The sequence below is a fragment of the Dendrobates tinctorius genome, unplaced genomic scaffold, assembly GCF_039654945.1.
Source record: "Dendrobates tinctorius isolate UK_male_01 unplaced genomic scaffold, ASM3965494v1 ptg000122l, whole genome shotgun sequence".
NCBI classification, from domain to species: domain Eukaryota; kingdom Metazoa; phylum Chordata; class Amphibia; order Anura; family Dendrobatidae; genus Dendrobates; species Dendrobates tinctorius.
The window spans coordinates 6464572-6477222 of NW_027361790.1; positions in this window are offsets into that span (position 1 = coordinate 6464572).

The following is a 12651-nucleotide window of genomic DNA, read 5'->3' on the forward strand; positions in this document are numbered from 1 at the left end:
TTCTCACACGAGCCGTACGGGCCGGGGGCAGCTTGGCAGAGGTATTCATGGTGCACACAGCAGAAGTGGCGTTGGAGACAGGGGTTTCATGACAATGTTGTGGACTGATTTTTCAAGTACCGCTCACACAACTGGTAATACAGCATCGATAGAAAGTGACAGGAGACGGCAGTTGTCAACTATGGTTACAAACTACTTTTCCTCCCATATAGATGTTCTCCCACACAGGTCATTCCCCTTTGACTATTGGGCTGCTAAACTGGACACCTGGCCTGAATTGGCACAATATGCCTTACAGGAGCTCGCTTGCCCAGCTGCAAGTGTGCCATCGGAAAGAGTCTTCAGTGCAGCTGGATCAATCCTGATAGAAAAAAGGACCCGTCTGTCAACCCAAAATGTGGATGATCTAACCTTCATTAAAATGAACCATGCATGGGTTTCCAAGGATTTTGTCCCACCTTCCACTGATGACACATAGGGTGACAGAAAAATGGCTTGCTTTGGTCCACCTCTTCCTGGGACTTGACCTATTTCGCCTTTTGCATCAGCTGAATGTCCAACATCAGCATAAGCCACTTTCTAAAACTCCCTAACTGTGCTGCTTCCCCCCCCCATGGCCGGGGTCACCACCTAGCACACGACACCGTGCGAGTGCCGTTGCCCTGGACAGGTGGGTAGGCCGACTCTTGGGCGCGGGCACTGGCACAGGGTCCCTCATAGTGCAATCAAGTGTCTCTGACGGTGGTGGTGCACACCCGCCGTCAGACACACCGCCGTACTATGAGGGGCCCAGTGCCAGTACCGACGCCCACGAGTGGGCCCCCCTTGCTTGGGCAGTGCCCCAGCATTTGCAATCTTTACCTCTCCCTGCTCCTCCGCTGTGTAGTCTGGGCCGTCAAATCCATACTGTGCCTGACACCGTCTGAGCCTGCCTCCTGGTGTATTGACATATATTTTGAATGTGTACGCTATCCATACATGTTATCCGGGGATACGGTACCCTTTCTCACCTTTGTGCAATCACGTGCAAGCCATACTGGGCCTAACACCGTCTGAGCCTGCCACCTGATGTATAGACATATCTTTTGAATGTGTACGCTATCCATACATGTTATCCGGGGATACAGTACCCTTTCTCACCTTTGTGCAATCACTTGCAAGCCATACTGGGCCTTACACCGTCTGAGCCTGCCTCCTGATGTATAGACATATATTTTGAATGTGTATGCTATCCATACATGTTATCCGGGGAAACGGTACCCTTTCTCACCTTTGTGCAATCACTTGCAAGCCATACTGTGCCTGACACCGTCTGAGCCTGCCTCCTGATGTATAGACATATCTTTTGAATGTGTACGCTATCCATACATGTTATCCGGGGATACGGTACCCTTTCTCACCTTTGTGCAATCACGTGCAAGCCATACTGGGCCTAACACCATCTGAGCCTGCCTCCTGATGTATAGACATATCTTTTGAATGTGTACGCTATCCATATATGTTATCCGGGGATACGGTACCCTTTCTCACCTTTGTGCCATCACGTGCAAGCCATACTGGGCCTAACACCGTCTGAGCCTGCCTCCTGATGTATAGACATATCTTTTGAATGTGTACGCTATCCATACATGTTATCCGGGGATACGGTACCCTTTCTCACCTTTGTGCAATCACGTGCAAGCCATACTGGGCCTAACACCGTCTGAGCCTGCCTCCTGATGTATAGACATATATTTTGAATGTGTACGCTATCCATACATGTTATCCGGGGATACGGTACCCTTTCTCACCTTTGTGCCATCACGTGCAAGCCATGCTGGGCCTAACACCGTCTGAGCCTGCCTCCTGATGTATAGACATATCTTTTGAATGTGTACGCTATCCATACATGTTATCCGGGGATACGGTACCCTTTCTCACCTTTGTGCTATCACTTGCAAGCCATACTGGGCCTTACACCGTCTGAGCCTGCTTCCTGATGTATAGACATATCTTTTGAATGTGTACGCTATCCATACATGTTATCCGGGGATACGGTACCCTTTCTCACCTTTGTGCAATCACTTGCAAGCCATACTGGGCCTAACACCGTCTGAGCCTGCCTCCTGATGTATAGACATATCTTTTGAATGTGTGCGCTATCCATACATGTTATCCGGGGATACGGTACCCTTTCTCACCTTTGTGCAATCACTTGCAAGCCATACTGAGCCTAACACCGTCTGAGCCTGCCTCCTGATGTATAGACATATCTTTTGAATGTGTACGCTATCCATACATGTTATCCGGGGATACGGTACCCTTTCTCACCTTTGTGCAATCACGTGTAATCCATACTGGGCATGAGAATGGCTGGCGAGCTGTTAAGCAAGCTACAGCACCTGTGATTTGCACACGTAAGTTTTTCATTTTTTCAGGAATGACGGTTAGGCCTAATTCCGGAACTGCGGTTGACCTGCACTTACTGGGAAATCATCTTTCGCGAGTAATAATTGTAATCAGTGATCCCCATCACTAACGTTGTTCAGCGGGTTATCTGCACCTGTAAGCGACAAACGCTGGCCTTTTCAGTGTAGCGCACATGCAGCCACGGACATGTAATGGCATGACACACCAGTTATTGGCCAATCTCATGTGCCAGAGCCTCACGTGTCCCTCTAGTAAGCCGGACTCGGACCGCGGGGCATGACGGAGTCTCGTTCGTTAACGGAATTAAGCTTGCAATGTGTGCATCTGTTCTGTAGCTGGCATGGTTGAGGTTGCCCGTGTTGAGTCAAATTACGCCGTAGGCTCCACTCCTGGTGGTGCCCTTCTGGACATTCCTTTAAGGTTCAGCTTTGCAACCATACTGCCCACGTAAAACAAACACTTTGCCTTCATGAACGCTGTTTGGAGGGTCATGACTCGTGAGAATAACGCCGCCCAATCAGTTAACCTGCTAGAGAGATCCTTCGTTGCTCCCCAGCATGACATCACACTCCCTAGGAGGAAGGTAATGCCACTGTGGCGACCGTACTCCTGGGGGCGACACAAGTGCACTGATGCCCAGCCACTGCTCGAAGAATCTGCTGGTACATTGACCCAGACCACTACATTCCCCTCGCACGCTACCCGGCCTGAATCTGACCCTGATGAAACTCAGGTTACCCTTCCCATATACAGTTCCATCTTACACGGTGACAAAGAGGAAGCTGCAGATGAAAGTGCAGGTTCGGCCCACCCGCCATCAGACACACCACCGTACTATCAGGGGCCCTGTGCCAGTGCCGTCGCCAACGAGTGGGCCCCCCCTGCTTGCTCAGGATCACAGCACTTGCAAGGTTGAAATACTGTGCAGTGAGATGGAAGATGGGGACGACGAGGAGTCCAGACTAGTACAGGGATTCCCTAGCGAGGAGACTTATTTCATTGTTTTCAATGTTGGGACAGCAATTTTTGGGGAGCACTATACTCTGGAGAATGATAGATGGGGCCCACCATACACTGGAACATTCCAAAGGTGGACATCAGACACTGGAGCAGCATTTACAGGGCCCATTATACACTAGAGCATTAGAAATGGGGCCCATTATGCTTGGAGCATTATTTGGGCCCATAAGACAGTGGAGCTTCATCCATGGGGACCAACATATACTGTAGCATTATGTGGAGCTCATCATATACTGTTTCAAACATTATATGGGACCAATGATTCTGTATGGAGAAATAGATGGGCCTCGTCATGAGATGTAAAAAGTGAAGTATTTTTCATTGTACTATACCGCTATTTCTCTGCCGTATCGGAGCATGATGAGTTGTGGTATTATGTGTTAAAGGGGCACTCTTTCGCCCAGGGCACATGAAAACCTGGAGCCAGCCCTACCCCCCCACAACTTTAGCCAAATAACCCCCATTTTTCAGTGCGTAACTTGTATTATGAAGTTAATTAAGGTTGACCAGCTTAAGTAAGAAGAATTGATGCTTTTGGCATTCAAATGAGCACTGTTGGTGTGTTTCCTGTCCTCCTCTCACTGCCGACTTTTATTCCCCATTGACTTACATTGGGTTTCATGTTTCGGGACGACCCCGACTTTTCCCTATAATCGGCCGATCTTGCTCGACCCAACTTTTGGAAAAGTTGGGTTTCACGAAACGAAACTCGACCATAAAAAAACCAAAAGTCGCTCAACTCTAGTCATTAGTTCATTCTCAGATCAGCTAATGACTGTGGGAAAAAAGTCTGAAACTTTCCCACGGTAATTAGTTCATCTACAGGCAGCCATTGAGGCTGCGCCAAGCTGAATCAATTCATTTTGTAGTAAATTACAGTGAGGCTGGTCGCATTAGCACCGGTCCTCATTGTAAACTATTAAACCCCTTCTGATGGATTGCAGCATGGGACATGACTGAACGGCAGAGAGGTAAGGATATTGGTGATTTTTTATGTTATTTTTGTTGCAGGTCATGGTTTTATTTTGGATTACCAGACTAATAAAAATTTGTCAAAAACTTGGTGTATTTATTTCATTAAAAGACTTTTTAATTAATGTCTGTGTGTGGTTTTTAACCCTTTCTTAGTATAGGGTTAATAATGGATCGGTGTCTTATTGACAATTTATTTATTTTGACAATACCCAGAAAGGTTATCAAAATTAGGTCCATTTACTCTAGAAAAGAGAAGACTTAGGGGAGACCTAATATATATGTACAAGTATATCAGAGGGCAATACAGAGATCTCTCCAATGAACTGTTTGTACCAAGGATTGTGACAAGAACAAGGGGGCATTCTCTTCGTTTGGAGGAAAGACAATTTCTGCACCAGCATAGAAGAGGGTTCTTCACGGTAAGAGCAGGAGGCTGTGGATGTCACGATACTAGTGGATACAACTGGACACCAGTGGCTAGGTCAAAGAGACTACAGACACGGTGGGTTGCGCAAGCAATATTGTATTAATGATCTGAATGCAATATAGCATATAAGTCCAGATAAATGTTCAGTCAATATGATAAATGGTAATAGCAGAGCTGATACTCTGCGACACAGCATGCAAAGTCACTGAGCAATGCGGGCACAAGACACAGACTCTTGCAGAGCGGAGGAACACACTAGCTGGCTGGAGTTCTTACTTCACCGCAGGTGTAGTCAGGCAGAGGTTCCTGAAGTCAAGTGTTCAGCAATCACTCGGTCAGCAGGCAGGGATCCAGACATGCAGGTTGGCAGAGGACTCCGCCGTTAAGAGAGGACCAACAGGGATAGTAAGTCCAGGCTTGGGACTGCAGAGGCACAAAGTCCAATACATAATACACAAGCAATGAATCAGAGCAGGTGCTGGCTTTATATACAGCTTTGGCAGGAAGCAAGATGGCCGACGTGGAAACATCAAGATCCATGTTAACTAAGGGCAAGTCTAAGGGCAAGAGAAACAGATTCCAGGACTAGATACTGACATTACTCCCACCTCAAGAACGGCCTCCGGACAACCCTAAACCAGGCTTGCCAGGGTACCTTTGATGGAACTGCTCAATCAGTCGGGAGGCGTTAATATTATCCACGGGTTCCCAGGAATTCTCCTCTGAGGAATAGCCTTGCCATTTAATCAAATACTGCAGTCGATTTCTGTAGATTCTTGAATCCAGAATCCTCTCAACGATGAACTGCTCTTGACCATCCACAAGAACGGGATCGGGAGGAGGAGATGAACGTCCTGGAAAAGGATTTGGTATTACAGTCTTTAGTAGGGAAGTATGAAAGACAGGATGTATCTTCAGTGTCCTTGGGAGTTTTAAGCGACATGCAACAGCACCTACCAGACCACTGATCCTATAAGGACCAATGTACTTCTGTCCCAACTTAGGGGAAGGGATCTTCATCTTTAAATTCTTCGTAGATAACCAGACTAAATCTCCTACCTTAAATGTTGGTGTTGGTTTGTGAAATCTGTCAGCTGCATTCTTGTACCTCTCTTGTGCGTAACCCAAAGTCTCTTTCAGAAGTTCAAGGTTCTGTTGAAGTGAAGAGATCCTGTCTGCAACTGCTGGTAAAGATGTATCTACCGGTAATCTGGGAAGAATGCTAGGGTGATATCCCAGGTTAGCGTAGAATGGAGATTGTTTGGTGGAGGCACTCTGGGAGTTGTTATAAGAGAATTCGGCCAAGGGGAGTAGCCTTACCCAATCATCTTGCAAATGGCAAACATAGCAGCGAAGGTATTGCTCTAGTGTTTGGTTGGTACGTTCTGTCTGCCCGTTGGACTGTGGGTGGAAAGCAGAAGATAAGTTAACTTCTATGCCTAATGCTGAACAAAAGCTTCGCCAAAACTTTGAAGTAAATTGAACTCCACGGTCAGAAACAACTTCATCCGGAACCCCGTGCAGGCGAAAGATGTTCTGGATAATTAGGTCAGCAGTGTCCTTCGCAGAGGGTAAACCGGAACAAGGGATGAAATGGGCCGCCTTGGTCAGGCGATCGACCACCACCAAAATCGCACTCTTTCCCTCAGAAAGGGGCAGTTCTACAATAAAGTCCATAGAAATGGATCCCCACGGGCGAGACGGCACCGGCAAAGGCTGTAACAGACCAGTAGGGGAGGCACGTGGAACCTTGAATTTGGCACATACCTCACAAGATGAAACGTACTTCTGGACATCCTTCCGAAAACCTGGCCACCAGAAGAAGCGAGATAAGAATTCTTGAGTCTTCTGAATTCCTCTGTGCCCTGCAACCTTGGAATCATGAACCAATCTCAACACTCTTAACCTCACGGCTTCAGGAATGTAGAGGCGCCGTTCCCGGGTCCAAACTCCATTCCTAAAAAGAAGGCTTACCTCATCAGATGGCTGAGACAGGAAAAGATCAGAGTTGTAAGCTTCTTTGATGACCTGCAGCAAATCTTGATTCTGAATGACTCCTACAAAATTGCAATCAGAAAGTATGGTCTTAGGTGGAGCATCTGGAACAGCGTCAGTGGAGAACATCCGGGATAGAGCATCTGCTTTTCCATTGCGAGAACCTGGTCTATAAGAGATTGTAAAATTGAATTGATTAAGGAAAAGACTCCAGCGGGCCTGCCGTGGGGTCAGGCATCTTGCTGACCTGATGAACTCAAGGTTGCGGTGATCCGTGAGGACCACGATCGGCTGTGAGGCTCCTTGCAGAAGATGTCTCCACTCCTTGAAGACGGCGATGATAGCCAGTAATTCTTTATTTCCTACATCGTAGTTCTTTTCGGCAGGAGACCGTCGCTTGGAAAGAAAAGCACAAGGATGAAGTAAATTCTTCTCACCTGTTCTTTGGGACAGTATAGCCCCGGTAGCACAGTTTGAGGCATCCACTTCAATAATGAAGGAGAGTTCCGGGTCAGGGTGGATCAGTACTGGTGCTGACGTGAACTTTGTCTTGAGCCGAGAGAATGCTTCTTGGGCTTGAAGGGACCAAATAAATGCTGTCTTCTTCTGTGTCAACCGGGTGATGGGCGAGACGATGTCAGAGAAGTTCTTGATGAAACGTCTGTAGAAGTTAGCAAACCCGATGAAACGTTGGACCTCCTTGACGTTCTTGGGGATTGGCCACTCCTGAATCACCTTGATCTTGCTGTTATCCATACTCAGACCCTGTGGAGAAATTACATAACCTAAGAATTGAATCTCTGACTTGTGAAATTCGCATTTCCCCAGCTTGATGTACAGCTGGTGTTCCCTCAACCGCTGCAAGACAGTCTTGACATGTTGCTGATGTTCCTCCATGGAGCTAGAAAAAAAATCAGAATGTCATCCAAATAGATTACGACAAAAATATCAAGAATGTCTCTGAAAATATCATTTACGAGATGTTGGAACGTTGCTGGGGCATTGCAAAGTCCAAATGGCATGACCAAATACTCAAAGTGTCCATATCGAGACCTAAATGCTGTTTTCCATTCGTCTCCAGGTCTTATACGGACTAGATTGTATGCCCCGCGTAGGTCCAATTTTGAAAAGACCTTGCCCTGACGAACTCTCTCGAGAAGCTCCGGAATTAATGGCAGGGGGTAGCGGTTCTTGATGGTTACCTTGTTAATTTCCCGGTAATCAACACAGGGTCTGAGGGATCCATCCTTCTTTTTAACGAAAAAGATGGGTGCACCGGCTGGAGAGGATGAGGGGCGTATAAACCCCTTAGACAGGTTCTCGTCGATATATTCTTTGAGAGTCTTGAGCTCAGGACCGGACAATGGATAAATATTACCAAAAGGAATGGTAGCAGCAGGCAGAAGCTCGATTGGGCAGTCATAAGAGCGGTGTGGTGGTAATTTATCTGCATTCTTTTTATCGCACACACCCGAAAATTCTTTATAAACTGCCGGTAACTCTAGGTCCGATGATGGGTTGGCCGGAGATGGATCAGTCGATAATAGGGAAATGTGGAGAGGAAGTCAGAAGGAAGGGCAATTTCTCCTGGTGATCATCTCCCATGAGGACCTTCAGTGGTTCAGTCTGCTGGTCTACGGGCCCCGAGGTCAAAGGGGACCCATCCACAGTTTCCATCAGAATTGAAGACACTCTTCTCTGCGATCGGATTTCATATTCCTTAGCAAAAGAAGTGTCCATGAAGTTACCGCTAGCCCCAGAGTCTATCATGGCGGAAATGTTCACCCAATGGGAGTCAATCCAGATCTTGATAGGAAGGTAACAATGTGAATCTTTTTCTTATTGCAAGGGTATGAAACTGCAGAAGATAGAATAACAGCATTAATGGGTAGTATCGTTTCGGATGTAACAGAGTTCATATCTGAAAAGTCATAATCAGGAGCGGTTGCTGCAATTTCGGGTGGCCCTGATTCGGAAGTCATGGAGTATGATTCAGAGAAGTCGCGTTCTACCACAGCTGCGGTTGTTCTGCGAGAACGATTGGGGCAGTTGATAATAAAATGTCCTGACTTCCCACAGTAAAAACATAAATTCTCCTTGAAGCGAAATTCCTTCCGTTCGTCACTTACTCGACTTCGTAGGGAATTTACCTGCATCGGCTCAGGTGTGGACTCCTGAGGACTTGGGTCCGGAATCTCCTTAGAAAGGAAAGGAAGAAGCGATTTATTGCTGCGGTTCATCTCAGACCACCTTTCTAGTTTTCGTTCGGAGATGCGAGCGTCTAGGCGAATACAGTGATTGATGAAATCACCTAGAGCAGTGGGAGCCTCCGCACGTGCAAGCTCGTCCTTGATAGAACTGGACAACCCCTTCTTAAATATAGAGTACTTCGCTGCACTATTCCAGGTGGTGTCCTGAGCCCACCTTCTAAAATCCATAGCATACTCAGTCACTGGGCGTTTACCTTGACGCAAATTCAGCAGGGCCGTCTCAGCTGTAAGGCCACGGTTCGGATCGTCAAACATCTGCCCCATGGCGGCGATAAACATATTGAAGTCATTCAGACATGCATCCTGTGATTCTATCAGAGGGTTTGCCCAGGCAAGGGCCTTATTAGTCAGCAACATGATGATAGTCAATACTTTGGATCGGTCTGTAGGAAACTGTGTGACATGTGCAGCAAAGTATAAATGACACTGGTTCAGAAACCCACGGTATTTGTCTCGGTCGCCACCAAACCTAAATGGCGGTAGTTTGGGGATGGCAGGAACAGAAGCCTGAGATTGTGCCTCCAGAGCCGCAACTCGGCCACGCAATTCCTGAAGGGTCTGACTGAGCACTTGTATATCATATTTAGTCTGCCCCTCTAGGCCTTCTATTCTGCTCTTCCATGTCTGCACTTCAGCGTGTACAGTGGCAGTGATATTATTTAGCTTCTTAACACGCACTTCTAAAGTCTCTGACCCAGCGGCAACCATTTTTAGGGCTTGTGTATCCTGTCACGATACTAGTGGATACAACTGGACACCAGTGGCTAGGTCAAAGAGACTACAGACACAGTGGGTTGCGCAAGCAATATTGTATTAATGATCTGAATGCAATATAGCATATAAGTCCAGATAAATGTTCAGTCAATATGATATATGGTAATAGCAGAGCTGATACTCTGCGACACAGCATGCAAAGTCACTGAGCAATGCGGGCACAAGACACAGACTCTTGCAGAGCGGAGGAACACACTAGCTGGCTGGAGTTCTTACTTCACCGCAGGTGTAGTCAGGCAGAGGTTCCTGAAGTCAAGTGTTCAGCAATCACTCGGTCAGCAGGCAGGGATCCAGACGTGCAGGATGGTAGAGGACTCCGCCGTTAAGAGAGGACCAACAGGGATAGTAAGTCCAGGCTTGGGACTGCAGAGGCACAAAGTCCAATACATAATACACAAGCAATGAATCAGAGCAGGTGCTGGCTTTATATACAGCTTTGGCAGGAAGCAAGATGGCCGACGTGGAAACATCAAGGTCCATGTTAACTAAGGGCAAGAGAAACAGATTCCAGGACTAGATACTGACAGTGGAATTCTCTTCCTGAGGAAGTGGTGATGGCCAACTCACTGAATGTATTTAAGAAAGGAATGGATGCTTTTCTTGTGAGTAACAGTATGGAAGGTTACGAATAACAGAATAATATAGGTAGATGATTGACCCAGCTTAGGGGAAGAAATTTTTTTCCCTATGGAGAAAATTGGTTTCTACTCTGTGGGGTTTTTGCCTTCCCCAGGATCAACAATGCAGAACAGCTGCACTAAAAATAGGCTGAACTAGATGGACATAAGTTCTTCCTTCAGCCATCAAAACTATGTTACTGTGTTATTAATCAGCTTAACCCTTTGTTATATTAACCCATTCGCCACCGCTACAGGGCAATGGGAATAGAGAGGATAAGTGCCAGAATTGGCACATCTTATAGATGCGCCATTTGTGGGGTGTCTGGGGGGCAGATTTTTGTAGCCGGGGGGGAAACAATGGTCCCTCTCCTGGCTATTAAAATCTGCCCTCATTCACCTGCTTTACCTCTCTGGTTGACAAATTACAGCGGGAGTCCACACATTTTTTTAACAACAAATTAACCCCTTAAATTAACACCTACACCTCTCAAATTTTGCAAACAAACCCTCATCTAATTATTAGTCAGGGACATATAAAAAAAAAAACATGAAATGAAATGGTTTACTGTATGTAAACCATGCGTCATTTCATGTCAGGTTGGGGAATGATTTGACAGAAGCCGGCAATTGAATTAGCGGCTATTCTGCTATGAAGAACTCTGTGAAATATAAATATATATACAGTATATGTGTGTGTCTCAATGACATGTATATATATATATATATATATATATACACAGTTGTGGCCAAAAGTATTGACACCCCTACAATTCTGTCAGATAATACTCAGTTTCTTCCTGAAAATGATTGCAAACACAAATTCTTTGGTATTATTATCTTCATGTAATTTGTCTTAAATGAAAAAACATAAAAAGAATTGCCCTAAAGCCAAATTAGATATAATTCCACACCAAACATAAAAAAATAAAAAAGAGAGTGGACAAAAGTTTTGGCACTGTTCGAAAAATCATGTGATGCTTCTCTAATTTGTGTAATTAACAGCACCTGTAACTTACCTGTGGCACCTAACAGGTGTTGGCAATAACTAAATCACACTTGCAGCCAGTTGACATGGATTAAAGTTGACTCAACCTCTGTCCTGTGTCCTTGTGTGTACCACATTGAGCATGGAGAAAAGAAAGAAGACCAAAGAACTGTCTGAGGACTTGAGAAACCAAATTGTGAGGAAGCATGAGCAATCTCAAGGCTACAAGTCCATTTCCAAAGACCTGAATGTTCCTGTGTCTACCGTGCGCAGTGTCATCAAGAAGTTTAAATCCCATGGCACTGTGGCTAACCTCCCTAGATGTGGACGGAAAAGAAAAATTGACAAGAGATTTCAACGCAACATTGTGCGGATGTTGGATAAAGAACCTCGACTAGCATCCAAACAAGTTCAAGCTACCCTGCAGTCCGAGGGTACAACAGTGTCAACCCATACTATCCGTCGGCATCTGAATGAAAAGGGACTGTATGGTAGGAGACCCAGGAAGACCCCACTTCTTACCCCGAGACATAAAAAAGCCAGGCTGGAGTTTGCCAAAACTTACCTGAAAAAGCCTAAAACGTTTTGGAAGCATGTTCTCTGGTCAGATGAGACAAAAGTAGAGCTTTTTGGACAAAAGGCATCAACATAGAGTTTACAGGAGAAAAAAAGAGGCATTCAAAGAAAAGAACACGGTCCCTACAGTCAAACATGGCGGAGGTTCCCTGATCTTTTGGGGTTGCTTTGCTGCCTCTGGCACTGGACTGCTTGACCGTGTGCATGGCATTATGAAGTCTGAAGACTACCAACAAATTTTGCAGCATAATGTAGAGCCCAGTGTGAGAAAGCTGGGTCTCCCTCAGAGGTCATGGGTCTTCCAGCAGGACAATGACCCAAAACACACTTCAAAAAGCACTAGAAAATGGTTTGAGAGAAAGCACTGAAGACTTCTAAGGTGGCCAGCAATGAGTCCAGACCTGAATCCCATAGAACACCTGTGGAGAGATCTAAAAATGGCAGTTTGGAGAAGGCACCCTTCTAATATCAGGGACCTGGAGCAGTTTGCCAAAGAAGAATGGTCTAAAATTCCAGCAGAGCATTGTAAGAAACTCATTGATGGTTACCGGAAGCGGTTGGTCGCAGTTATTTTGGCTAAAGGTTGTGCAACCAAGTATT